The following is a 27,403-nucleotide window of genomic DNA, read 5'->3' on the forward strand; positions in this document are numbered from 1 at the left end:
AACTGGCTCCAGAGGGCCCCACAAGGGCTGCAGTCGCACTGAGTGGTGGGGGGACCTTGGATGGAGATGGATCGGATGGGTGCAGATGGCAGGGTTCTGGGCAGTGCCAGTTAGAGGAATCGGCTAGCGAGGAAGGTTCAGACGTGGTGGGGGCCCCTCCGGCCAAGTTAGTCGCAGTCATGTTGGACTGAGGAGGAGGAAAAGGAGAGGCCTAGAGCAGTGATACTCAAAGTACAGCCCGGGGGCGCTTGTGGCCCCCCTGAGCTTCACATGCAGCCCTCCTGACCTTCACAATCATGCCTCTTCATCGATAGCACTGGGCTGATGTAATTACTTCACGTCAAATAAACGGTTACTCGATTATTTACACCTAAAGTTAAAAAAAGATGCAAACATGCCCTGCACCTCTGACTTTAGCAACACATTTACTTTTAAGATATATATTATAAAACATGTACAATATTATAAAAGCCTATTCAAAATTAATAAAATTGATACAAATTCATAAAAGTGTATTTCATTAATATGCTGATTTTACCTTTGTACATCAGATTATATCAGTGCGTTAAGAAGCATTTTTTAAAAGTGATAGTTTCAAAAAATGAACATAGAAAAGTTTGTGCCGCCCTCACCCCCCTCTGATAACAATGCCAATTGGGAACTAAGAAGAAAGTCAATTGTCATGTGCACCCCTTCTGGGTGGCTTGGGTTATTATACATGGACAAACACAAGGAAAGGATTTGTACAGCGCCCATCCAGAACTCATGTATTTCAAGGTGCTCTTATATGTGATGATGATGAAAAAGGAGGCAAAGTGAAATAAAACAATTGCCTAGGATCACACAATTTGGTCTAGTTGATCCCAAGTTTTCTGTTTTTCCATTGTTCAATTCTATTTCATTCCAATTCAATAATGAAGGGCCATATGTAGGTAATTTCTATTTACCGATTCCTAAATACCGAATTTTACCGATTCGGTATTTAAGAATCGGTAAATAGAATGTAGGTAAAAAAACAGTAAATTTTACCGATTCGGTAATATTCGTTATTACCGATTCGGTATTTACCGAATCGGTAATAAGGAATACCTTCCTAGTCATTCCTATGGGCCTGGAGGCCCATAGGAATGAATGGGAAGCCATTCACTATTACCGATTCGCTAAATACCGAATCGGTAATAGGGGGAGCATATTCAAGGGTGGCAGGGTGTCACATTGACACCCTGTCGCACCCCTGAATCGTGCATGTGTGCACATGTGGCGCACATACATGCCCTAAGGGCATCTATGTCTGCCACATGGCATTTCTAGAAAAGCACACAATTGCTTTTTAAAGGTATTTGGTATTTACCACCAACCTGTAGTTGGTGGTAAATAACGAATCCTTAAAACAAAAATGCACTCGCTTGAGTACTCCCTACATAGGATTTAAGGATTCTGTAATTTACCGATTCGGTATGTTACCGATTCCTTAAAATAACGAATCGGTAAATTACCGAATCCTTAAATCCAGCCTCCTACATCTCAATTGCCTAAATACCGGTCAGTAACCTGAAATTTACCAATTTTCGGCCGTTACCGACCGGTATTTAGGTACCTACATATGGCCCAAAGTTGCTTCCTTTTCGCACTTGACTCTCCCAAAGTATCGTTAGCAGGCAGAAAAAGCTTACTCCAAGATGTGGTAGAGGGATTGCGGCTCAGATCCAGCATAAAACAGTATTGTCAAATTTATGACACTTCTAGAGACTAGGGGCTTAATTAGAGGGCAGTATGGAATGAAACCCTCAAAATAACTCCATGACCACACCATGTACGTGCCTTGTTTGCCCAGCTTACCCCCTTCCCCGCAAAGACCCTCTCCCACTCTGCTGGCAATTAATGCGGCATTCAAGCACACCACTGACACACTTTGAGGCCCCTGAGAAGATGTTTGTGAATACCCATGCCATAGAGCATGTGGCAGGGGTGTCCAGTGGCGATATAGGGCTAGGTCGTGGGAGGGAAGTTGGTGGGGGGTAGATTCAGGGAGGGCAGGGCTCAGCGCGGAGCAAGGTAAGCAGTCCAGGGACCCAGAGGTAGAGGAGGTCTGGGGCAAGCAGGCCAGGGAGGCAGTACACCAGTCTTGTCTTCTCTTTTGCAGGGCAAAGAGCATCGGTGGGTTCCAAACTGGGTATAGCTTGGTGCAGCTCTTGTGCACTGGGTGAATAGATAGCAAGACCCAGTGCATTTAGGAAAGAAGAACATGCAGCAGGGTTATGGAAGACTGCACTGCCTAGACAAGTCACAATAAAGTAATAGGTTATTGCCCACCTCAAATGGCCAGCTGCAATATGACCATAAATTAACTTGTTAAATACAGGGGTATGAGAGGCAACATTCCAAAGAAGTGAAAAGGTTTTTCTAGTATAAAAAAAATAAAAATACAACAATTCAGAAGAAACAAAGAGAAGCTTCACGTTGTTGTGCAGTTCACTGGATGTCTTTGGGGGACCCTGTCTTAGCTGACAGAAGTAGGTACAATACAACATCATCTGCTCCACCTGCAGGAGAGTCACTAGCAGCCTCCGGCATCTACGGCGCACTGAATAGACAGGTGTTGTTGACAGAACGGTATGGTGGGTTATTACGCCCCCCCCCCCGATGCCGTGTGTCGGGCCATGCCCCAGGCATAGTCTTTGGCAACACAGTGGAGTGTGAGTGCAGGTCTGAGCGGGGCCAAACCGGATGGTACTAGGGGTGTGCCACGGGTGGATTATGATGAGGAAAGCCTTGAGGAAGACGAGATGCTAAATGGGGAAGAGCCCATGGAGGCACTGGTTGCTGCATGGGATGGTTGTTTCCCTAATGTGTCCTTGTATAATGTGTTTCAGACAGGTGTGGCTCAGCAGAGTACGGAGCTGGGGAATTGGAGGCCACGGGTGAGGCAGCAAGCATATGTACGGGCACCAACCTTGAAGCAAGGGGTAGGCAAGGAGGATGTTACAGATAGCGCACAAGCTGCGCAAGGAGGGTGTCTGTAAGTAGTGGGGGTAGCAGTAGTTGGGGGGCAGAGGAGAGAGTGCAGAAGGCAAAGGGAATAAGAAAGATGGGCTGGAGAGTAAGGAGCTCAAGAATACGCTGTTGCCCTATATGGGCATAACAAAGCCCTTGGGGTGCATTTTATGTTGGCAACTAAAGAAACAAGCATTTACAATGCAATAGGTCTCGCATTAGGAAAGTTTGAGCTTTTTGTATTGTAAATTGACTAATTTTTTATTTATGTGTTGGTATTGAAAATATTGAAATTACTAGCTTTCTCATGTACAATGTCAATAGTTTTAACTGTTGCAAATGTGACACCTATAGCATTTGTAATGCAATATGTGTTGTATTTACGTGACTTAGATGTATTAATATTACAAGTAACAATGGCTTTTAATTTTTGCAAATAATTAATACTTAAATAAAAGTTAATGTCAATTATAATGGCAATCGTTAAGTTTGTAAGCGCAGAAAGCGTGCAGGGTAAACTTATTATTTTGGTTGTTTGAGACTCAGATCTGGGCAAAGCTGCAAGAAAACACGGCGGTTGAGAGATAGGCAAGAGGCATGTGTGTGTGGCAAACACTGTTGGGGCGCGTGACATATAGATCTGGGCAAAGCTGCAAAAAAACATATGGTAACTTAAATCCTTAGACGCAGAATTAATGGAGCTCATGTTATCGACCTTAGAAGGATGAAAAGGGAATTAGCGCGGCCTATGTGAAGCTTGTAAACGCAGAAAGCGTGCGGGGTAAACTATTTTTGGGGGTTGTTTGAGATGCAGGGGTGCGTGTGATCAGTGCCTGTGTGTGAGCAGTGGGGCTGTGTGTGTGAAGTGCCTAAAGTTGCAAGAAAACATATGGTTATTTAAATCCTTAGACGCAGAATTAATTGAGCTAATGTTATCGACCTTAGAAGGATGAAAAGGGAATGAGCGCGGCATATGTTAACTTTGTAAGCGCAGAAAGCGTGCAGGGCAAACTTATTATTTTGGTTGTTTGAGACTCAGATCTGGGCAAAGCTGCAAGAAAACACAGAGGGGGGAGGGCGGGGGAGAGATAGGCGAGAGGCATGTGTGCAAACACTGGTGGGGCTCAGAGCGTTCTGTTGCTGCCTTGCCTTGTATTTCTATGGTTCCTTAAACCCTTAGAGGCAATTCTTTTATTTTAACTAAAAGGATGGTAGTTAAATGGTGTTTACGGCAGGATAGTTGTTAAATGGTGGCTACGGAGAAGCTGTGTGCTGAAAGGCAAAGAGAACACGGGCATGAAAGTGAAAGCGAGGATGAAAATGGAATGAGTGTGGCAGGATGGTCGTTAAATGGTGGCTACGGAGAAGCGGTGTGCTGAAAGGCAAAGAGAACACGTGCATGAAAGTGAAAGCGAGGATGAAAATGGAATGAGTGTGGCAGGATGTTAGTTAAATGGTGGTTACGGGGAAGCTGAGTGCTGAAAGGCAAAGAGAACACGGGCCAAAGCTGGAAGAAAACACGAGATGTGAGAGGCATGTGTGTGTGGCAAACACTGGTGGGGCTCAGAGCATTCTGTTGCTGCCTTGATGCCTGTGTGTGTGAGCAGTGGGGCTGTGTGTGTGAAGTGCCTAAAGTTGCAAGAAAACATATGGTTATTTAAATACTTAGACGCAGAATTAATGGAGCTAATGTTATCGACCTTAGAAGGATGAAAAGGGAATGAGCGCGGCATATGTTAACTTTGTAAGCGCAGAAAGCGTGCAGGGCAAACTTAATATTTTGTTTGTTTGAGACTCAGATCTGGGCAAAACTGCAAGAAAACACGGAGGGGGGAGGGCGGGGGAGAGATAGGCGAGAGGCATGTGTGTGTGGCAAACACTGGTGGGGCTCAGAGCATTCTGTTGCTGCCTTGCCTTGTATTTCTATGGTTCCTTAAACCCTTAGAGGCAATTCTTTTATTTTAACTAAAAGGATGGTAGTTAAATGGTGTTTACGGCAGGATGGTCGTTAAAAGGTGGCTACGGAGAAGCTGTGTGCTGAAAGGCAAAGAGAACACGGGCATGAAAGCGAGGATGAAAATGGAATGAGTGTGGCAGGATGTTAGTTAAATGGTGGTTACGGGGAAGCTGAGTGCTGAAAGGCAAAGAGAACACGGGCCAAAGCTGGAAGAAAACACGAGATGCGAGAGGCATGTGTGTGTGGCAAACACTGGTGGGGCTCAGAGCATTCTGTTGCTGCCTTGATGCCTGTGTGTGTGAGCAGTGGGGCTGTGTGTGTGAAGTGCCTAAAGTTGCAAGAAAACATATGGTTATTTAAATCCTTAGACGCAGAATTAATGGAGCTAATGTTATCGACCTTAGAAGGATGAAAAGGGAATGAGCGCGGCATATGTTAACTTCGTAAGCGCAGAAAGCGTGCAGGGCAAACTTATTATTTTGGTTGTTTGAGACTCAGATCTGGGGAAAGCTGCAAGAAAACATGGAGGGGGGAGGGCGGGGGAGAGATAGGCGAGAGGCATGTGTGTGTGGCAAACACTAGTGGGGCTCAGAGCATTCTGTTGCTGCCTTGCCTTGTATTTCTATGGTTCCTTAAACCCTTAGAGGCAATTCTTTTATTTTAACTAAAAGGATGGTAGTTAAATGGTGTTTACAGCAGGACAGTAGTTAAATGGTGGCTACGGAGAAGCTGTGTGCTGAAAGGCAAAGAGAACACGGGCATGAAAGTGAAAGCGAGGATGAAAATGGAATAAGTGTGGCAGGATGGTCGTTAAATGGTGGCTACGGAGAAGCTGTGTGATGAAAGGCAAAGAGAACACGTGCATGAAAGTGAAAGCGAGTGTGGTAAATAATTTAATTACTGGGACTTAATTTGATACGGAAACATAATAAAATAGCTCAGTAAATAAGAGGCAGAATCCGTGGCATTAGAGGTTCGGAATGGGCTTTATTCCAATAATCGATTATAATTGGTTGCTCCAAGTTCCATCACCACGGAGGTTCAGGAAGTGAAGTACATACATTATTGACAAGAAATGACTTTTATAGAACATACATTACAATGAAGCGAATGCGGTAGGCGTAACAATTGATAAGGAAAATGACGATTCACCTGCGTAACCAAAAATGGGCGTAATGAGGAGTAAAACAGAAACATAATTGGTTATGATGTCATATATAGGTGGATCTATAAGATTATACTTGGCATAGTTGCGCGCGCAGCAGTATGACGTGTGATTGACGTGCAACTAGGGGGTGAAGGGGACTTGACATTTAGCTCTACATGTGGAGACAAGAAGTCTGGGGGGTCAAGTCAACCTAATCCCAAATCATATCTAACATCCTATGTTTAAAGAACTATGTTATCCAAAAGAGAGGTCTCTTCGAGTAGAATCTTATTCTATACTGACTATACTGACTGTTAGTACGTGTACAAGCGTCTAAGTGTCTACACTAGATGCGAGGGCGGAAATCTTCCTTAGCAATAGGGCTATGAATTACTTTCATAAAGACAGAGAAGCCGGGCCTTTGCTTGGTAGCTGGAAGAATGTTTACTTAAACTGCTAGACAGGAATGCATCGGGCAGGGAACGAAGCAGATAACTCGAAGGTGAAATACAGTTTTTGGCAGGCAGCGGGCTGATGTCAGGCTTCGCGAGCCGCGCAGAGAATGAGACAAAGTTCATGGTTACAGATGCAGGCTCAAACTGGAGCTTTCAGAGGCAGAAGGCAAGAAGAGTTCGATGACAGAATCAGGGCCTACTTGCCTGGACTGTAAAATGGCATAAGTGAACCATATAAAGCCGATGGCCTTTCATACTTAGGAATAGAATATCCGGCCTATTCATGGCGGATCTGACAGAGGACATGTTGACGGTGGACGCACATGTGTTTGCGTCTTCATAACTGGAACTGGAGGGGACATACATGTACTTGTGATTCATACATGGAACCGTTGGGGTCCAAGATAGGGGACATAACTGATCAGAAAAATCCATATTTCCACATTCCCTCCTTGTCCCCTACTTGCCCGTTAAGAGATATCAATCTTCATCAATTCATTGATTTGTTCATATAGCATCATTTGTTCTTCTTTCTTCTTCCGTGATGAATGAAATCTTGGTGGTGGAATACACGATGTGGCACACAGACCACAGATCGCTGGTCCACATTGTAGACATAGACAGCAACTGAATAGTATGAGAAGGCCAATACCTAGGAAAGATAGGACCTTCCATCCAAAGGTAGATAATACACTCCAAAACCAACCGGACCAAGTCCAAGTGCCTGGGTTCTGGTGTATCTGGCTTACAATCTTATGAAGGCGGGTTATGGCTTTATATACAGATGGCGAATTTTCTGGTATGAAAATGCAACAGCTTGATCCGATGACCCTACAAGCTCCGCCCCTATCCGCCAGGATGACGTCAAGGACAAGACGATTTTGAAGCACAACAATCCGCATAGCAGACTGCTCTTCTGTTAAATTGCCTAAAGCGGAAATAGTTTCATTTACTACTGCTTCAAGGGTTCTAGTTAATCTACGTATCAGTTTACTATTAGTAACAGTACCTATATAAGGAAAGAGACCTTTATTGAAATCTGTGTATTTTTCCCATGCTGTTTCAGTGTAATCGACTATCGGGAGGTCTCTCCTTACTCTATTATGTACTAAATGAGTGTTTCTGTGATAATCAGGTGGAGCTAGAAAAACAGGTGGCAAAAGGAATCCAATATAGCAAGTACCATCCCAATCTAGAGGCAAACGTACATATGCCGTCTGACCACATATGAAATAGGAATGGCGGGAAGCTCTAAATGTGGACTTGCCTTGATCACTAAATTCTACTACAGTGGTGCATTTACTATGGCCCATATGTATGGAACCATTTTTCCTTACACACAGTTCACCCTTTACTGGGAATATTGACATAGCGGGCAAAATTGGAGTAGCTTCGGATTCGACATTTAGGATCATAAGATTAAGCGTAAAATTACCTAATCCATATACCTCATTTTCTAGATCAGTTCCTGTTCTCTGGGGAAGTCCCTCCTTGTTAGGGTAGCAGACCTCAAGCAAAACTAAGTTCAAATTTCCCCATACCCAGTTATCTTGATAAACTGCAGAATTCGAATCGAGAGAATTAATTAAACTAAACCATGCTCCACAGGAGCCGTTGTGTGTGAACGGGTATGGAAAGAGAGGTAAAATTCCTTTATAATTCTGATAGGGAGGGAGTCGGCCACATATCCAACAATTTGTAGCATTGCTAACCTGATGGAAATGATGTAACATACTGATAAACGTGTTATTGCGCAGCGCAAATCTATAAGACAACTCAAGCGGAGGTAATTCACTAAAAGAATGTTCAGCAGTAACATTGTAAACATGTCTAGAAATAGGATAATATATGTGCAACAATAAACTTGCAGTAATTATTAAAAGACTCAAGAAAAACAAAATTAATAACGTCATTATGCAATGGCTACGCAGTGATTTACAGTACGCCTGTCGTTTCAACATTTTCCGGGTGCTTTCTCTATTTAGGTCCAAGGGATACATGTCAGAGACAATTCAACCGCTTCACCTTGGAGAGGACTTAAACAATCAAATTGCTCGACTGGTTGGACCTAAGCTTTAGTTTATAAAGTTCAGAACTACTTTTTTCAACAAAAGGAGGTTTTGAGTCAATGGGTGAAGTCACACGAGGTGTGGTATTCACATCGGCTGGTAGTCCATGAAATTTCTTGATATGACTTGAATGAATCCATCCCTTTCTGCCCTCGATCTTCACGGCTGTTCTTGTGGTTAGCAGCACCAGCTGAGGTGACCTCCACCTAGGTTCCAGCTGAGTCTTTCGGTCAAAGTTCCTTACGAGGACCAAGTCCCCCGGGACTACGTCATGTGGTTTCACCTCAGTGTTGTCAGGAAAAGCTGCAGCTACCTGTGAACGACAAGATTGTAGTGCAGACATCAAGGAAGCCAAGTAATCTGTCAGCATATTACAGTCAATATCAGTTATTTTGCGTGGTATGGGCGTCCCCCACATATTTGGTGGTCTACCGAAGATCACCTCATACGGGGATAGCCCTGTTCGAGAGTGTGCTACCATTCTCATGTAAAAGAGTGCAACTGGTAATGCTACTACCCAGTCGACGCCTTTTTCTCTGCATATTTTGGACAATCTGATTTTCAGGATCTGATTATGTCTTTCTACGAGACCTGCTGCCTCGGGGTGTCGGACACAGTGGAATCTCCACTGATAACCTAACAAAAGTGAAACGTGTTTCATTAATTCGGATGAGAACGGCTGGCCGTTATCTGAGTAGACAACACGTGGTAAACCGTATCGTGGGAAGAATTCTCGAACCAACTGTTTGGCAGTAGTCGGGGCAGTGTAATCTGAAACCGGGTATGCCTCTGTCCACCGGGAAAGAGCACACACAACTACGAGAACATATTTGAATCCTCGACATCGTTCCATCTGGATATAATCCATCTGGAGGACTTCAAAAGGGTGATCAGGAGGCTGAAATCCACCCTGTTCTACGGGAACGCTTTTTCCTGGGTTGAACTGGCAACAGATCATACAGGTACGGACTTTTTGTTTGGCTGCTGCTCGTAAATGTTTATTGAACCAAATGTGTTGAATGCTGTCTAGCATAGCTTTTTCTCCTAGATGCGCTGGACTATGTATACTGTTAATTATAACTTGGACCATTGAATCAGGAAGGAACCACACAGATTTTTCCTTCATCATCCATCCTTGATCCGTTTGAATCCCTCCTAATTCAGTCCATTTCTTTATTTCGTCTGGTGTAGCATGTGTCTGTATATCAATTACGTCAAGAGTAGGATCTTTAACTGTCATACAATGTGTCGGCGTCGGGACTATTGTCTTTGTCATGTCGGATGTTTGTGTTTGAGCAGTCTGTTTAGCTGTTCTGTCGGCTAGATCATTGCCTTGAGAAATGATATCAGTAACTTTCGTATGAGCTTTACATTTCATAATTGATATTGCCGTGGGTAAATGTATCGCATCTAATAAGGCATGAATGAGGGGTCCGTGCTGAATGTGGGCACCGTGGGAAGTTAAATAACCTCTCTCTCGCCACAGCACGCCGAAGTCATGTACAACTCCGAATGCATAACGTGAATCAGTGTATATGTTGACTTTTTTATTTGTGGCTTGAATACAGGCTTGTGTCAGAGCGATGAGCTCTGCGGCTTGAGCTGACAAGGTATTTATGCGATTTGTTTCAATGATTTCAGTATCTGTTGTGACTGCATAAGCGGCCACTAATTCTCCTGTACTTGTTCTCATACATGAACCATCTACATACAACGTCAGGTCTGGATCTGACAATGGAACATCTGTCAAGTCTTGTCTGGGTTTCGTCGTGATTGTAATAACTTCAATACAGTCATGAGCTAGTGGGTCTGTTCCGATTACTGGCAAAAGTGTGGCAGGATTCAATGTGTTACAGCGTCTGATTTCTATATGTGGCTGGAACAATGAAAGTTCGTACCCTGTAAGTCGCGCTATAGTCAAGTGTTGTGTTTGCGTTCTATTTACAAGAACCTCTACTGCGTGTGGCACTTGAACTGTCAAAGGATGTCCTAACACTATGGCATCGCTTTGTCTGATTGCTAAAGCTGTCGCTGCTACTGATTTTAGGCATGCAGGCAAAGCCTGAGCTACGGGATCTAATGTACTAGAAAAATAAGCACATGGTTTGTGTGCCCCTGCTTGTTCCTGTATGAGTACTGACAAGGCAGTACCTTCGCGTTCTGTAACAAAGAGTGTAAACTGTTTTCTGTAACATGGCGTTGCTAAAACAGGTGCTTGACATAAAGCTTTCTTTAAGCTTTCAAAAGCTTGTGTATGTTCCTGAGTCCAAGGGAGAACAGTCGATGTGGCTGCCTCCTGTGTTGTCAACTGAATGAGTGATTTTGCTAGAAATGCATACTGAGGGATCCACTGCCTACAGTATGAAGTGAGACCTATGAAAGCCCGCACCTCCTTTTGCGTCTTGGGTATTGGCATGTTAGCTATTAACTGAATGCGGTCGGGTGTAAGCTGCCTTCCCTCCTTGGACAGCGAGTGTCCAAGATAAACAACTCGCTGGACACAGAATTGCAGCTTAGAAGGGGACACCTTGTGCCCCTTTTCGGCTAGAAATTGTAAAACTGTCAGTGATGCTTTCTCACATTCGGGTTCGCTTCTCGCGGTGATCAGCAGATCATCGACATATTGAAGCAAGGCAGTGTTAACTGGCATGTGGATACTGTCAAGTTCTCGTTTCAGTGCTTGGCTATAGATGCTGGGACTTTCTGTAAATCCTTGAGGTGCGCGTGAGAATTTAAAGCTACGTCCATTTAAACTAAATCCGAACAAATATTGGCTTTCCGGATCTATTGGGACGCTGAAAAAAGCATTCTTGAGATCAATTACAGTAAAGAATGTTGCTTCGGAATCAATGGCTGTCAGTAATGACGAGATATCTGGGACCACAGGGAATTGTGGCACAATGCACTTGTTTAATTCGCGCAGATCAATAACCAATCGATATACTGGCGGGACCTTCGGATCTGTTCGTTTAAGAATCGGAATTATCGGTGAATTACATACATTGGAGTCTGTTTCCACAACTACTCCTTGGGCAATGAGCTCGTCAATGATTTGCAGCAAAGCCACTACAGCATCTGGTGGTAACTTGTATTGTCGCATTCGTGGTAGCACCACTCCTGCCTTTAATGTGACTCGATATGGTGTAATATTCATGCAACCAACATCAGTAGGGCCTTGTGCCCATAGATGTGTAGGTAAAGTCTGCAGTCGGGGATCCATGTCTCTAGATACATAGTGACCTTTAAAATCACGCAAAAACAATCTTACTCCTTCCGGAGAACAACATATTATAGCTCCTAGAGCTTTCAGTGTTTTTATTCCTAACAAGTTTTCTGGACATGATTTAGTAAGCAATAAATCTGTAGTTCGGGTCAAAGGTCCTATCGTAAGTGGCAGAGGTTGTGACACTTCATTAACAATAGGTTTTCCTGAAAAACCAAGGGAAATATTCTGTGAGCCTGAGAGGGGTGCCCCTGGAACTTCACTACGTTTTATAGTTGTTCGACTTGCCCCTGTATCGAGTAAAAATTTTCTATCTTGGCCTAATAATTTACTATGTACATAAGGTCCTTCTTGGTCTACAGGGACCTCGATAAGGGGTAAGTCAACTTCCCTCTCTAGGCTAGTTCATGCGTATCGTTGATAATCAGGATAGTCATACTGTGCGGTCTGGTACAGTTGTCGTGTCGTGGTTTGGGTGGCAGCAACAGGCAGCGCTGGTGCAGCTGGCACAAACTGTATAGACTGTGGTGGAGCCGGCATGGACTGTGCATGCTGCGGAGCTCCTTGTTCATTCTGATCCTGTCTGGGTGGCCGTGGTCTTTCTTTTGTATTACCTATGGCGATATTATGTTTCAAAACTGGACAATCGTGTACGTAATGACCTGGCTTTTTACAATAATTGCATGTCCCTTTTACAGGTCCTGTTGAATCACCGGAATGTGTCATACCCTTTTTATGTCCTTCAGCTGGAACTGTCTGAGAAACTAGCATTTTCATTTTCGTGTCTTTCATGCGTCTGTGTTCATGTTCTTGTTCCTCCCTAATTCTATTGTGATGGTACTGTAACATTTGTAACATTTGTGATGGGGTGTTACTTTGCCAGGTACTCTCGAATTTTAATACTCTGTTCTTTACTTGAGGCAAGGCATTTTCCACTAATTTTGTCACAAACAGATGTGGGTATGATTCGCTACTTGCTTTTATGCCACTATTTATACCAAAACATTTTTCAAATCGGGCATAGTAATCACTAGTGTCTTCATCTTGCTTCTGTTTACAGGCTGAAATAGTACCCCAATCTTCCTTTTTCGTAGTTAATAAACGTGGCAGTACCTGTACTAGTAAACCTGGTAGTGCTTTAGTTTTATCCCCAAGTCCTGCTCCTGCAGTTCGGGCCCTTTCTTCTGCTTCTAATGCTGACCATTCTATCTTTTGGTCTCCTACCTCCCACTCTTTTTCCCTGAGTTTCTCATAAATGCCAGCAGGCATCAATACCTTTAATATTGTCATAATGTCGGGATAGGTATACTCTCCCATGAGTAACATGTCTTTAATTTCTCGGTGAAAACCCGCTGGATCTTTGTCATGACTGGGTACCACTTTCTTCATTTCTAACAATTCTATTTTCGATATGGGCGTGTATACAAATACGCGCTTAAACTCGTTGTCCTCGCCCTTTATTGGGTGCACTTCTCGTAATGGATTCTGTCTATCCATGTAATACGTGGTTCTTTCCTTGATGGGCAATGAGACACGGTCTGAACATACAAAAAGAATATACTGCTTTCTTGATTCTAGAATTTCTTTAATTAATTTAGTACCTGAACCTCTCCATCTATTCATAAGTAATTCAGTCAATATGTCAGGTAAGGGACCAGGGTCCGAATGCTGACTCTGATATAGTATAATGAGTTGTTGAATCATATAAATCCCAGCTAACCGCTGTTCATCTGGGGTGAGATTCAAAAATGTGTGTGCTACTGTATCATCACCATACTTTCCGGGACTGTCAACCCAATGAACGGCTGACCTGGCTAATTCTTGTTCATCCATAGAATCGAGGAAATGATAACCCCTTCGTTCTCGGAGTAATTTGTCAGCGGCTTGGAATGAATGCTCGTTAGACCTTATATGAACTATGGGTGTTGGGAAATTCCTGTTATTATCTGGACATATCGGACGTATCGGGTCAATAAGACATCTATTACTATTACAAGATCTTCCTCTTCCTACATAGGCTATGGTGTCTGACTGTCCTGTGGGCAGTCCTGATCCTTCTTCTTCGTTTAGTTCGAACTGGTCTACCGTTAATCTTTCTTCGTGCAGGCGTTCTATTTCTTTACGGATCTTTCGGCACATTGCTATTATACAATTTTGCTTATCATGTCTTCCTTCTGATATATTCTGACTCCATCTGGTAAGAATTTGCATTGCTTCCGGGTCTACCCCTGGTCGGTCTTGATTTCTGATCACACAATTTATGAGGAAACGTAACAGTTCCCCCTGTATCTCCACTTTCTGGTATTCCCTAGCTCTGTTAATACATTCAGAATCTCGCCCTGTTTGAACAAAATGATATATATTGTCTAGATGCGTAGTCATTCCTGGTAACTTCCCTAAATATACCGCGGCTCTTCTGATACGTAATGATGCCATGATCATTTCGTCCTCTTTGCCGGGCACAGGGTCATATCTACAATCTACAAGAAGTTCCTTAAGCGTACGGGCGTTTATGAGTTTGGGGGTACGTGAATGTGCTGACTCCTGAAAGGTAAGTTTATTTATTCTGGGTGGCGTAGAGAAAATGTTGGTAGCACCTCCCGTAGCCCCATCTGGGGTATCGGGCGTGAAAGGATTCGTTGAACGCGATACAGCAACTATAGGTGTGGACACAGCTATAGAAGTGGTTATAGGAACAGATGTAGAAACAGATGTGCTTGCCGGAACTTGTGTCAGGACTTGTTGCTGTAGAGATACGGGTACTGGATCTTGGCGTTGAACCTCCCTGGCAGGCGGTCTATGTGGGGCGGAATTAGCATACTCGGGAGCTGCGTTATCTAAATATGAAGAAAGAAAAACATCTTCTGCGGTTCTAGGATGCCCCTTAGAATGTACCTTTATTGGGAATAATGGGGGTGGCAAGTCTTTCGGTATCTCCGGAGTAGCCTTAGGTAATCCTTCGGCCAGAAGGGGATACATACCATTCATAAGGGCATTTCTTTGTCTGTCTACTTGTTCTGATTTTACTCTTGTACCTTCTTCAATTAATAGGTTTTCTCGTACTTTATTTGAATTCTCTCTATTTCTCTCTTCCTGTCGGAGGGCTTTTTCTGTACGTCTATGAGATTCTTTACGCCATAACTCAACGGCGTCTTTCTGTGACTGTCTGACTTTCCTTTTCCATAACTCTTCCTCTACTTTCATGATGCACTCTGCATCCCAGGTTCCCGCTGTGGGCCACCTCTGACTTTCTGGTAATTCCTTGGTGTAGTCTACCCATAAATCAAGAAATAATATAGCGTCTAAGCCATGTTTATGATACATGAAGTACCCTGGAGTGTCCCTAGGAGGAATAGGAACGGCTTCTTCGAGTACCCCTTTTCTTGTTGTGATCTGTCTTAGTTTCGAAAAGAGCGGCATATTGAGAACTGACCTTATACTTGATTTTGACCAACTGACCTGATACTTGATTTTGAACAGACTTAATACAGTAAACACGATAATGAACAGTCATTCATACCACAATATGCAGAACGTACTTGAAACATTTAACATTTAACATTTACCTGAACAATCAATAACAATGACGGTCTAAGGAAAACTTAATCACTAAACATAATACTCGACATTAACTGAATTATTCTGAATTTATATACTTGATATACTAGATATACTGCTAAACAGTACAGATACACTGCTGAAACAGTGCAGACCGGATTTGTGTACCCAAACCCGTCTTGACCGGCACAACCTATGTGCACGTCAGAAAGCCTCCCCAGTAATGGTACTCACCGGGTAGCTTCGGAAACGGAAGGCCTCGGAAACTGAACTTGAACTTGAACCGGACTGGACTCGACTCGAACACTGCGGAAACTGGACTCGACTCGGGACTTCGGGAACTGGTGGGCCTCTGTATACCTCGGATCTTGCTCTCTCAGCTAGGCTCTGGTCGGGATACTTCGCACTTCTCACCGCCTCGTCTGGGTGTTGATCGCAGCCTCAGTCGCCCCCGCTTGACCGGAGGGAGATACAGGAAATCCTGCTGGTACGCGTAATTGTCCGTCCAGCTGTGGCAGGAGACCGGGCCTGCAACTCACCGCCGGCGCGTGAGATGAGAAAGTGTCCCTATTCGGGCGCCATTCATGTGGTAAATAATTTAATTACCGGGACTTAATTTGATACGGAAACATAATAAAATAGCTCAGTAAATAAGAGGCAGAATCCGTGGCATTAGAGGTTCGGAATGGGCTTTATTCCAATAATCGATTATAATCGGTTGCTCCAAGTTCCATCACCACGGAGGTTCAGGAAGTGAAGTACATACATTATTGACAAGAAATGACTTTTATAGAACATACATTACAATGAAGCGAATGCGGTAGGCGTAACAATTGATAAGGAAAATGACGATTCACCTGCGTAACCAAAAATGGGCGTAATGAGGAGTAAAACAGAAACATAATTGGTTATGATGTCATATATAGGTGGATCTATAAGATTATACTTGGCATAGTTGCGCGCGCAGCAGTATGACGTGTGATTGACGTGCAACTAGGGGGTGAAGGGGACTTGACATTTAGCTCTACATGTGGAGACAAGAAGTCTGGGGGGTCAAGTCAACCTAATCCCAAATCATATCTAACATCCTATGTTTAAAGAACTATGTTATCCAAAAGAGAGGTCTCTTCGAGTAGAATCTTATTCTATACTGACTATACTGACTGTTAGTACGTGTACAAGCGTCTAAGTGTCTACACTAGATGCGAGGGCGGAAATCTTCCTTAGCAATAGGGCTATGAATTACTTTCATAAAGACAGAGAAGCCGGGCCTTTGCTTGGTAGCTGGAAGAATGTTTACTTAAACTGCTAGACAGGAATGCATCGGGCAGGGAACGAAGCAGATAACTCGAAGGTGAAATACAGTTTTTGGCAGGCAGCGGGCTGATGTCAGGCTTCGCGAGCCGCGCAGAGAATGAGACAAAGTTCATGGTTACAGATGCAGGCTCAAACTGGAGCTTTCAGAGGCAGAAGGCAAGAAGAGTTCGATGACAGAATCAGGGCCTACTTGCCTGGACTGTAAAATGGCATAAGTGAACCATATAAAGCCGATGGCCTTTCATACTTAGGAATAGAATATCCGGCCTATTCATGGCGGATCTGACAGAGGACATGTTGACGGTGGACGCACATGTGTTTGCGTCTTCATAACTGGAACTGGAGGGGACATACATGTACTTGTGATTCATACATGGAACCGTTGGGGTCCAAGATAGGGGACATAACTGATCAGAAAAATCCATATTTCCACACGAGGATGAAAATGGAATGAGTGTGGCAGGATGTTAGTTAAATGGTGGTTACGGGGAAGCTGAGTGCTGAAAGGCAAAGAGAACACGGGCCAAAGCTGGAAGAAAACACGAGATGTGAGAGGCATGTGTGTGTGGCAAACACTGGTGGGGCTCAGAGCATTCTGTTGCTGCCTTGATGCCTGTGTGTGTGAGCAGTGGGGCTGTGTGTGTGAAGAGCCTAAAGTTGCAAGAAAACATATGGTTATTTAAATACTTAGACGCAGAATTAATGGAGCTAATGTTATCGACCTTAAAAGGATGAAAAGGGAATGAGCGCGGCATATGTTAACTTTGTAAGCGCAGAAAGCGTGCAGGGCAAACTATTATTTTGTTTGTTTGAGACTCAGATCTGGGCAAAACTGCAAGAAAACACGGAGGGGGGAGGGCGGGGGAGAGATAGGCGAGAGGCATGTGTGTGTGGCAAACACTGGTGGGGCTCAGAGCGTTCTGTTGCTGCCTTGCCTTGTATTTCTATGGTTCCTTAAACCCTTAGAGGCAATTCTTTTATTTTAACTAAAAGGATGGTAGTTAAAGAACAAGTTAGTTACCTTCGGTAACGATGTATCTGTAAGAAACATTAGTTAGTTAGATTCCTCACCTTAGAATATCCCCAGGCGTCAGACTGGATCCGGAAGATTTTTCGTCAGCAATACCCCTTGCGCGTCGCTAGGCGTCGTCTGCGGCTCCGCGTCCATCATTGGCATCGTGCGCCGGAATGACGTCGGAGTACTTAGACGCCGCCCTTGCGCGCTGACGTCAGTTCTTGTACATAGCTTTCCGCGCCAGGAACGCAGAGCCATGCAAGAGACCGACACTGGTGCCAAAAATAAATCTAGGGGCCTGAAAAGGACAACCTTAACCCTAGATGTCAGTTCGCAGAACGGGGAGGATGGGTGGGTCGGTGAGGAATCTAACTAACTAATGTTTCTTACAGATACATCGTTACCGAAGGTAAGTAACTTGTTCATCTGAAAGAAACACGTTAGTTAGATTCCTCACCTTAGAATAGATACCCAAGCAATACCAACCCCGGTGGTGGGTCTGCGAACCAAGATCACACCAGAAAGTCCTGGAGAACAGAACGGCCAAAGAAGCCATCCCTCCGGACTTCCCTCCGGACTTGGCTGTCAAGGCAATAATGCCTGGCAAACGTGTGTAGCGAAGCCCACGTTGCCGCCTGACAGATGTCCTGCAAAGAGACACCCCGTCCCAAAGCAGTAGTAGCTGCTGTGGCCCGAGTAGAATGGGCGCGCAGCCCAGCAGGAGGGTCCTTTTTTGCCAAGGAATAACAAATTTTGATGCACAAAACGACCCACCGAGAGATGGTCCGTTTGTGCACAGCTTTCCCCTTCTTAGCACCCACGTATCCAACGAAAAGTTGGTTGTCCACCCGGAACTGCTTTGTGTGGTCCAGATAAAAGGAGAGCGCACGTTTTGGGTCCAGACAGTGGAGCCTCTCTTCCTCTTTGGAAGGATGCGGAGGCGGAAAGAAGGTGGGCAAGGTGACAGATTGCCCAAGATGAAAGGGAGTCACCACTTTCGGTAGAAAGGAAGGACGAGGCCGAAGGACAACCTTGTCCGGATGAACAGAGAGAAAAGGAGGCTTCGATGATAGAGCCTGGAGCTCACTCACCCGTCTAGCCGAGGTGATGGCCACCAGAAAAGCAGTCTTAAGCGTCAGAAGACGAAGAGGACAATTATGAAGAGGCTCAAAGGGAGCGCACATTAGAAACGTGAGAACAAGATTCAAGTCCCACTGAGGCATTACAAAAGGAACAGGAGGGAACGTGTGAGTAATGCCTTTTAGAAAGCGTGTAACCACAGGGGACTTGAAAAGAGAAGGCTGATCAGGAAGCCGTAAGAAGGCAGAAATGGCAGCAAGATAACCTTTCAAGGTGCCCAAGGCAGAGCCCTGCTGGGCCAAAGAAAGAAGAAAGAGGAGAACCTCAGAGAGAGGGGCGGAAAGGGGATCCACAGCCTTTGCTGTGCACCATGCCACAAATTTGTTCCACCGGCAGGCGTATACCGTCTTTATGGAGGGACGCCTGGCTGCCAGAATGATATCACAGACTTCAGGAGGCAAGTCAAATGGCATCAACTGCCGCCGCTCAATCTCCACGCATGGAGGTGGAGGCTGGACAGGTTCGGGTGGAGGACCGTCCCCTGCTGCTGTGACAGAAGATCCTCCCGAAGGGGCAGACGTATCGGAGGATCGGTCAACATACTGAGTAGCTCGGGATACCAGTACCTTCGTGCCCAGTCCGGAGCCACCAAGATGACTTGGGCCCGGTCGCGCCTGATCTTCTTCAGCACTCTGGGCAGAAGTGGTATAGGCGGGAAGGCGTACAACAGACCGCAACTCCACTCGTGACGAAAAGCGTCGCCGAGCGAGTGCCGCCTTGGAAATTCCAACGTGCAGAACCGCTGACATTGCGCGTTCTCTTCAGTGGCGAATAGATCTAACCAAGGCTCTCCCCACTGCTGAAAGAGACCATGCGCCACTTCGGAGTTCAGACGCCATTCGTGATCCATCATGCACCGGTGGCTGAGTTTGTCTGCTCTGGCGTTCAGAGAGCCCGCTAGGGTGACGCCCTGGTGTTCCAGCCATGTCCAGAGGCGCAGAGCCTCCTGACAAAGGGTCCAGGACCTCACCCCGCCCTGTTTGTTGCAATACCACATGGCGGTGGTGTTGTCCGTGAACACCTGCATGACACTTCCCCTGACAGAGGGAAGGAAGGCTTTCAGTGCAAGTCGGATCGCTCTCAGCTCCAACAGGTTGATGTGGAGACGAGACTCCGCCGGAGACCAGAGGCCTCTGATCTCCGCCTCTCCCATATGGCCACCCCATCCCAGGAGGGACGCATCCGTCACTACGACATGCTCCGGTTGGGGAAGGGAGAGGCTCTTGCCCGTGACCCAATCGCGGTCCGTGAGCCACCACTGCAACTGCTTCGCAGTGCCCTCCGAGATCAAGACGTGGTCGGGCAGGTTTCTGTGATGCTGGGCCCACTGAAACTTCAGGTCCCACTGCAGAGCCCGCATGCGCTGCCTGGTGTGATGCACTAGTAGGATGCAGGAGGCCATCAGCCCCAGAAGCCGCAACACTAGCCTGACCGAAACCCAGGATAGAGGCCGAAAGATGGGAATCAGGGCCTGAATATCCCGGACCCGCTGCTCTGGTGGATAGACCCGGAACTGCGCCGAATCGAGAACCGCTCCGATGAAGAGGAGCTTCTGAGAGGGACTCAGGTGTGACTTCGGCATGTTGATGGAAAACCCCAGCAAATGCAGGAGATCCGCTGCAGTCTGGAGGTGGGAGACGACTGCCTGGGGCGAGCCCGCCTTCAACAACCAGTCGTCGAGATAGGGGAAGACTGGAACCCCTGATCTGCGCAGATGAGCTGCGACCACCGCCATCACTTTCGTGAACACCCGAGGGGCACTGGTGAGGCCGAAGGGGAGCACGGTGAACTGAAAGTGCTCTTGTCCCACCGTGAACCGCAGGTAACGCCGGTGGGCCGGCAGGACGGGGATGTGGAAATAAGCATCCTGCAAGTCCAACGCTACCATCCAGTCTCCAGGGTCTAGGGCAGCTAGAACCTGAGCCAAAGTCAACATTTTGAACCGTTCCTTCCGGATGAAGGCATTGACGTTCCGGAGGTCCAAGATAGGGCGTAGGCCCCCCTTGCCCTTCTTGGGAACCAGAAAGTAGTGGGAATAACAACCACGACCTACTTCTGGACTCGGAACGTGCTCGACGGCCGAAACTTCCTCTCGCAGAAGATTCAAATGATCCCCCGAGATACGGTGGTGCTGCGGTGGCATGGCTGGAGGGGTTGTCTCGAAGGGGAGGGAGTAGCCCCTTCGGACGATTTGCAGCACCCACCTGTCCGAAGTGATGGTACGCCAGTGGAGCAGGTGATGGCGAACTCTGCCGCTCACTGGCGAGGAATGGGCCGGAAAGCTCAGACTAGGAAGGCTTGGAGGCGGATGCTGCCGGGGTGGATGTGGGCTGACCGCGTCGGCCTCCAGAACCGCCTCGGCGGAAACCACGTCCGCGACCGCGCGCAGGTTGGGTCTGCAGCTGGTGGCTAGGCGGACGTGAGGAGGCGCCCCTTCCTTGGCCACGAAAGGGGCGAAAAGCGGAAGGTTGCGACTGCGGGGCCGAGAGGCCCAAGGACTTGGCCGTAGCCCGGGAGTCCTTAAAGCGATTCAGCGCACTGTCCGCTTTCTCACCAAAAAGGCGAGTGCCATCAAAGGGCATGTCCATGAGAGTGCTCTGGACATCCCCGAAAAGGACGTGGACCGCAGCCAGGCGTGACGTCTAAGCGCCACCGTGGTAGAAATCGCCCTACCCAGCGAGTCCGTCGTGTCAAGCCCACATCGGATTGCATGTCGTGCTGCATCCCTCCCATCGGCCAGAGCCTGGGAAAGTCGTGTCCGGGCCTCCTCCGGGCACAGGGGCAGCACGTCCTCCACCGTATCCCACAGAGAGTGGGAATAACGGTCCAAAAGACAGGCGGTGTTTAAAGACCGCAGACCCAAACTAAGGGAGGAGAACAGCTTTTTGCCAAACTGTTCCAGTCTCTTGGAATCCCGGTCCGGCGGAGCGGTCGGGAAGGAGGATTGGGAAGTAGAAGCCTGGATAACCAGGCTCTCGGGGGTGGGGTGTTGGGACAGAAAACTGGGGTCGCCCGGAGCAGGGCGGTGGCGCCTGGCAACGTTCCTGTCCACAGGAGGAACTGTGGAGGGCTTGGACCAGGTGCCCTGCAGAACGTCAATGAGGGCCTCATTGAATTGCAGCAGAGGCTCAGTGGAGCTTGCTGCAGACTGAAGCACCTCAGTGAGGACGTTAGTCCTCACAGCCACGGCAGGCAGCTCGAGCCCAAGGGCTGCGGCCGCCTTGCACAGCACCACAGAGAAAGCAGCACCCTCCTCCGAAGCCACAGTCGGAGGAGAGATGAATCCAGTGTCTGGTGAGGTATCCAGACCACTGGCCTCCCCCAGTTCATCTGCCCAGTCCTGTGACAGCTGAGCCTGAACGGCCATAGGGTCCACGGACCCCTCCCAGTCGCCCCCGTCATCCGATTCCTGGTAAACAGGAGGAAGGATCGGAGCAGGATGGTAGACATAATGTGTCTCTAACGGCGCCGAACGTGGCGTTCATCGACGCCGCACTGGCGCCGGATTGGGGCTGAACTGGGTATCGACGCCGAGCGGAGTCGGCGTCGGAGGTGGTACCGGTGTCGACGACGGCGGAGGAGGCGTGACGAGGTCGACCGGCGTCGACGGGGAATCGGGGACGAGCCCCTTTGGGGACCTGCGGCGTCAGGGCCAGAGCCGTCGACGGCGCCGGGGCCGGAGCCGCGGCGTGCAAGGGCGCCCAGTCGGGTCCGCGGGGCCCGAGGGCGCGCCAGCGGGCGTCGACGGCGGTGCCAGGTTCCTCATGGCCGAGAGGAAGGCACTGACCTCCGCCGGCGTCGCGTCAGTCCTAGGGACCGGCGGGTATGGGGACGTGCGCGGCGCCTGCGGCTCCGCTGGAGCCGCGGGGGTGGAACCACCCTGACCCTCGGCCGAGTCGCGCGACCGGCGAGGGGAGTCCGAGGAGCGGTGTCGCCTCTTGGACTTCTTGGAGTGCTTCGACTTACCCGAAGACTTGGAGCCAGACGAGCGATGATGACGTCGGCTGCGGCCCTGCGACCGATCCTTGGACCTCCTCCTGGACCGGGATCGAGAGGGGCGCGGAGCCGAGTGGCGAATCTCGAGAAGCTTACGGGACCGCTCCCGTCTAGCCTTCGAGGTCAGGGCCTTGCAGTCCGAACACGACTCCGCGTCGTGGTCGAGGCCCAAACAGTAAAGGCACCGGCGGTGATGATCCGTAACCGACATCAAGCGGTTACAGTCAGTACAGGCCTTGAAACCAGGCATCCTACCGGCACCGGAGTCGAGACAAGATCAAAAAGGATCAAAAAACGTAGTCAAAAAAGACTAAAAGGGGTAGCTCTCCCGGATCTGCGCTTACTGGCGCGGAAAAAAGAAGAACTGACGTCAGCGGGCGAGGGCGGCGTCTAAGTACTCCGACGTCATTCCGGCGCACGACGCCAACGACGGACGCGGAGCCGCAGACGACGCCTAGTGACGCGCAAGGGGTATTGCGGACGAAAAATCTTCCGGATCCAGTCTGACGCCTGGGGATATTCTAAGGTGAGGAATCTAACTAACGTGTTTCTTTCAGATTGGTGTTTACGGCAGGATGGTCGTTAAAAGGTGGCTACGGAGAAGCTGTGTGCTGAAAGGCAAAGAGAACACGGGCATGAAAGCGAGGATGAAAATGGAATGAGTGTGGCAGGATGTTAGTTAAATGGTGGTTTCGGGGAAGCTGAGTGCTGAAAGGCAAAGAGAACACGGGCCAAAGCTGGAAGACAACACGAGATGCGAGAGGCATGTGTGTGTGGCAAACACTGGTGGGGCTCAGAGCATTCTGTTGCTGCCTTGATGCTTGTGTGTGTGAGCAGTGGGGCTGTGTGTGTGAAGTGCCTAAAGTTGCAAGAAAACATATGGTTATTTATATCCTTAGACGCAGAATTAATGGAGCTAATGTTATCGACCTTAGAACGATGAACAGGGAATGAGCGCGGCATATGTTAACTTTGTAAGCGCAGAAAGCGTGCAGGGCAAACTTATTATTTTGGTTGTTTGAAACTCAGATCTGGGCAAAACTGCAAGAAAACACGGAGGGGGGAGGGCGGACTGTGTGTTGAAATGCAAAGAGAACACGGGCATGAAAGTGAAATCGATGGATGGCAATGCGTCCGTGAGACTAGCCCTGTGGTGGGGGAGGGACAGTTGTGAGAGGCGCCATGGGGAAACGTCTCTCGGCATGCTGTGGCGGGGGCGGGGAAGCGCATTCCAGGAGGGGGAGCGGACCCTTTGAAGTATGATGCCGAGGCTGTGGCTACACGTGCACGCGCCAGTGGGCTGAAGCGCTTCCCGAAACGGATTGCATGGTGGCACGATGCACGTGATTGTGCGTGTGCTCGCCCTGCAATCCACTTTTGGGAGCACTTTGAAATGCCCCTCTTACTAGAGTCTCGCCTAGCGATTGCGTAAACGCAATAGCTAGGCGAGACCTAAAAATATAGAAAGGGGAATATGCTGAAATGCTCAAGCTACTACATTAAGAGGTGCATACAAAGAAGGGGTCTAAGGAAGAAGAATATGAGCTGGTGAAGAGGCAGAGAGTGCCCCTGACTATAGAAAATTGGACCACAGTGTTCTTAATTTACGCTAGCGTATACTGTGAGAAGTATCCGGAGCGCTGTGTGTCCATGTTCAAGTATATGGACATGATCCATAATGCTCAGATTACTAGGGGAGGTTACGCCTGGGCCCAATTGCGATTAGGAAATCGCGGCACGGTTGGCTTGGGATGCAGAGGCGAAGACGGGGAGCTGTACATCGATCTTTGACAACACACCATGGGAGCCGGGAAGTCTAGAAAGACAATTTTCACAGCAAGTGGTTTGTCAACATATTATTGGCCCTTTCAGGGGTGCCCCACTTGGTAATGGGTGGAGCGTGTATACAAGAACAAGAGAAGGGAAGGGGCTTCCGGTTGGGGATATAACAAAGGGTGGTGTATGTGGAAGTACTGCAAGTTTCGACATGAGTTCTCCAAGTGCTCAGGTAGGTACGCCCTCATACGGCAACAGAAGGGCCAGGGGGGCACAGGGTTCTGGTGCGAATGGCTCGTACAGTAGATAGGCTGAAGTACTGGTTGAGCTTTTATGATCAGCCAGAAGAAGCAAGGGTACTGCTGGACGGGTTTATATAGGGGTTTTGATTGGGTTATAAGGGTTCGGAGATAGGCAGACATTTTACGGTCTGTGAGGGAACACAGACAGGCAGTGCAGGACAAATTGGATAAGGAGGTCATGGAGGGGAGGATGGTGGGCCCCTTTGATGACTGGCCAATGGAACATTTGATTGTGTTGCCAATTGGTGTGGTGCCCAAGAAGGAACAAGGGCAGTTTTGGTTGTTCCAGCACCTTTCCCCACCAGAGGGCGAATTGATTACCGATTTAATTTCCGGGGACATGATGTTGTTGTCATATTCCTCAGTGGATGTGGCCATGTCACTGGTGGTGATGGCAGGCCAGGGAGCAATGATGGCAAACTGCGATGTTTCATCCAGACGATTTTTAGCTATTGTGCATGCAATTCGAAGGGAGATGGTACATGGACAAGGCACTGCTTATCGTGTGTACTGTTTATATGCTTCAGCTCGTTTCTACAAATACTTTTTGCATTGGCACATGGGTCACAATGTGGTGATACATTACTTAAATGATTTCTTTTTCCTGGGGGCACCCAGCTAGATGGACTGCCAGTGGATACTGGTAAGTTTCCAGGAGCTCATGGTTGGCTTGGGTGTCTCCATAGTTCCCGAAAAGACAATGGGCCCAAGTACTGTTTTTTCATTCTTGGAGATCGAAATTGATTTGCAACAAATGGAAGCGAGATTACCGTTGAACAAGGTGTCAATGCAGGCCTTGTTGGCTAGCATGTTGAACAGGGAGAAGGTGAAACGGAGGGAGATACAGTTGTTGCTGGGGCACTTGAACTTTGCTTGCAGGGTGGTCAGAGCAGGGAGGACATTTTGCAGGAGGCTGGGTCTGGATCTGTCGGTTGTCTAGTTGCCATATTATCATGTGCGCTTGTCAGAAGGTGTCGAGGTGTATCTCAAGATGTGGAGTTTTTTCTTGAATTCCTTAAATGGGATTCCATTGGCGAGGCAGGAAGATTTGGATTAGGATGTGTAGATATTCTTGGATGCGGCAGGGGGTCTGGGCTTTGACTTGTATTGGCAAGGGCATCGATGCGCACAAGAATGGCCAGAGCAGAAGGTTGAGGAGAGGAAGCATCAGGGAGGAAGCATCGCGTTTTTGGAACTCTTCACTTTGGTGGTGGCCGTCACATTGTGGGGAGCAGAGTTGGAGCACCCAAAGGTGCTGTTCAAGGTGCACAATATATATATTGTCCAGGTCCTGAATAGACAGTCTGTCAGCGATACACAGGTTTTAAAGCGTGTTTTTGTGTTCAGTAGCCTGAGCTTTGGTCATCTGACTGCTTTATGAGATATGTGCACGTTGATTGGGGTTGTGAGTCCTTCAGGGCTTCTGTGTGAATATTTACTGCCTTTTTCTATTTCAGGTTCCGTGGCCAGCCCGGAGGTGGAGGACATATCTGTCTGGGTGGTGGGCCACTCATTTATCAAATGGGCAGAGCAGCAGGTGATGCAGAGGGGTTATGGGGTGAATTTGGGATTTGAGCTGCAGCTGTTTCCCATAACATGGTGAGGAAAAGGAGCTATGAGGAGGTGCAAGTTGATGAGGTGTTTGAACTGTATGCTGGTGGGTAGCAGATGCCCAAATATTTTGGTTTTACTTTTGGGGGAGAATGACCTTGTGTTGGAGAAAGGGGTAGTGCTTTGGAGTACAAGGAAACAGGACTTGTTACAAATTAAAGCAAGGTGGTCAGGTTGATTTGTGGTCTGGACGTAGTGTATGCCACAGAGAAACAGGAGGGGGCATAGCAAGCCCTCTGCAATTAACAGGGCCCGTCGAAAGGTCAATAGGGAGATTAATTGGTTTTGTAGGGAGATTGGTTTTGGGCGCATTAGGCACAAGACATTAGATATGATTGTTTGGAATTCTTTATGAGTGACTGTATTCACCTTTCCAGGGTATGCATGAGCTTTATTTGTTGGAACTCAGATAGGTGTTAAGGAGGACTCTCAATATCCGTAGTTAAAGGACTGGCATAAGGAGTTAAGCGAAGATTTTTGGGAGGGCAGAAAAAATCAGCAGGCAGTCTTTTTCTGGGTGGCAGGGGCCTGGAAAGTTTTGCATGAGTTTACCGAAGTTTTACTGGTGTTGCCATTGGTGAATAACATGAAAGGGAGGGTAGGCAAGAAGTTCAAGGTTAAGGATAGGAGTTTGTTTGTTTCGAGGTTAATACATGCTGGCTGTAGGGGAAAGTTAAGGATGTGAATTGTTGAAATGCGCTACAATGCAAATGAGATTGCTGCGGGGTGGGTTATGTGGGTGCAACCTTGGGAGTGGGGATAGGATAGTGGATAGTTCACTTGATGTATAGTGAAGTTTTAGTTCTGTAAAGCGGATTGCCCAGGTAAAGTTTGTTATGTGCA

The sequence above is a fragment of the Triturus cristatus genome, chromosome 7 (genome assembly GCF_964204655.1).
Source record: "Triturus cristatus chromosome 7, aTriCri1.1, whole genome shotgun sequence".
Lineage (NCBI taxonomy): Eukaryota > Metazoa > Chordata > Amphibia > Caudata > Salamandridae > Triturus > Triturus cristatus.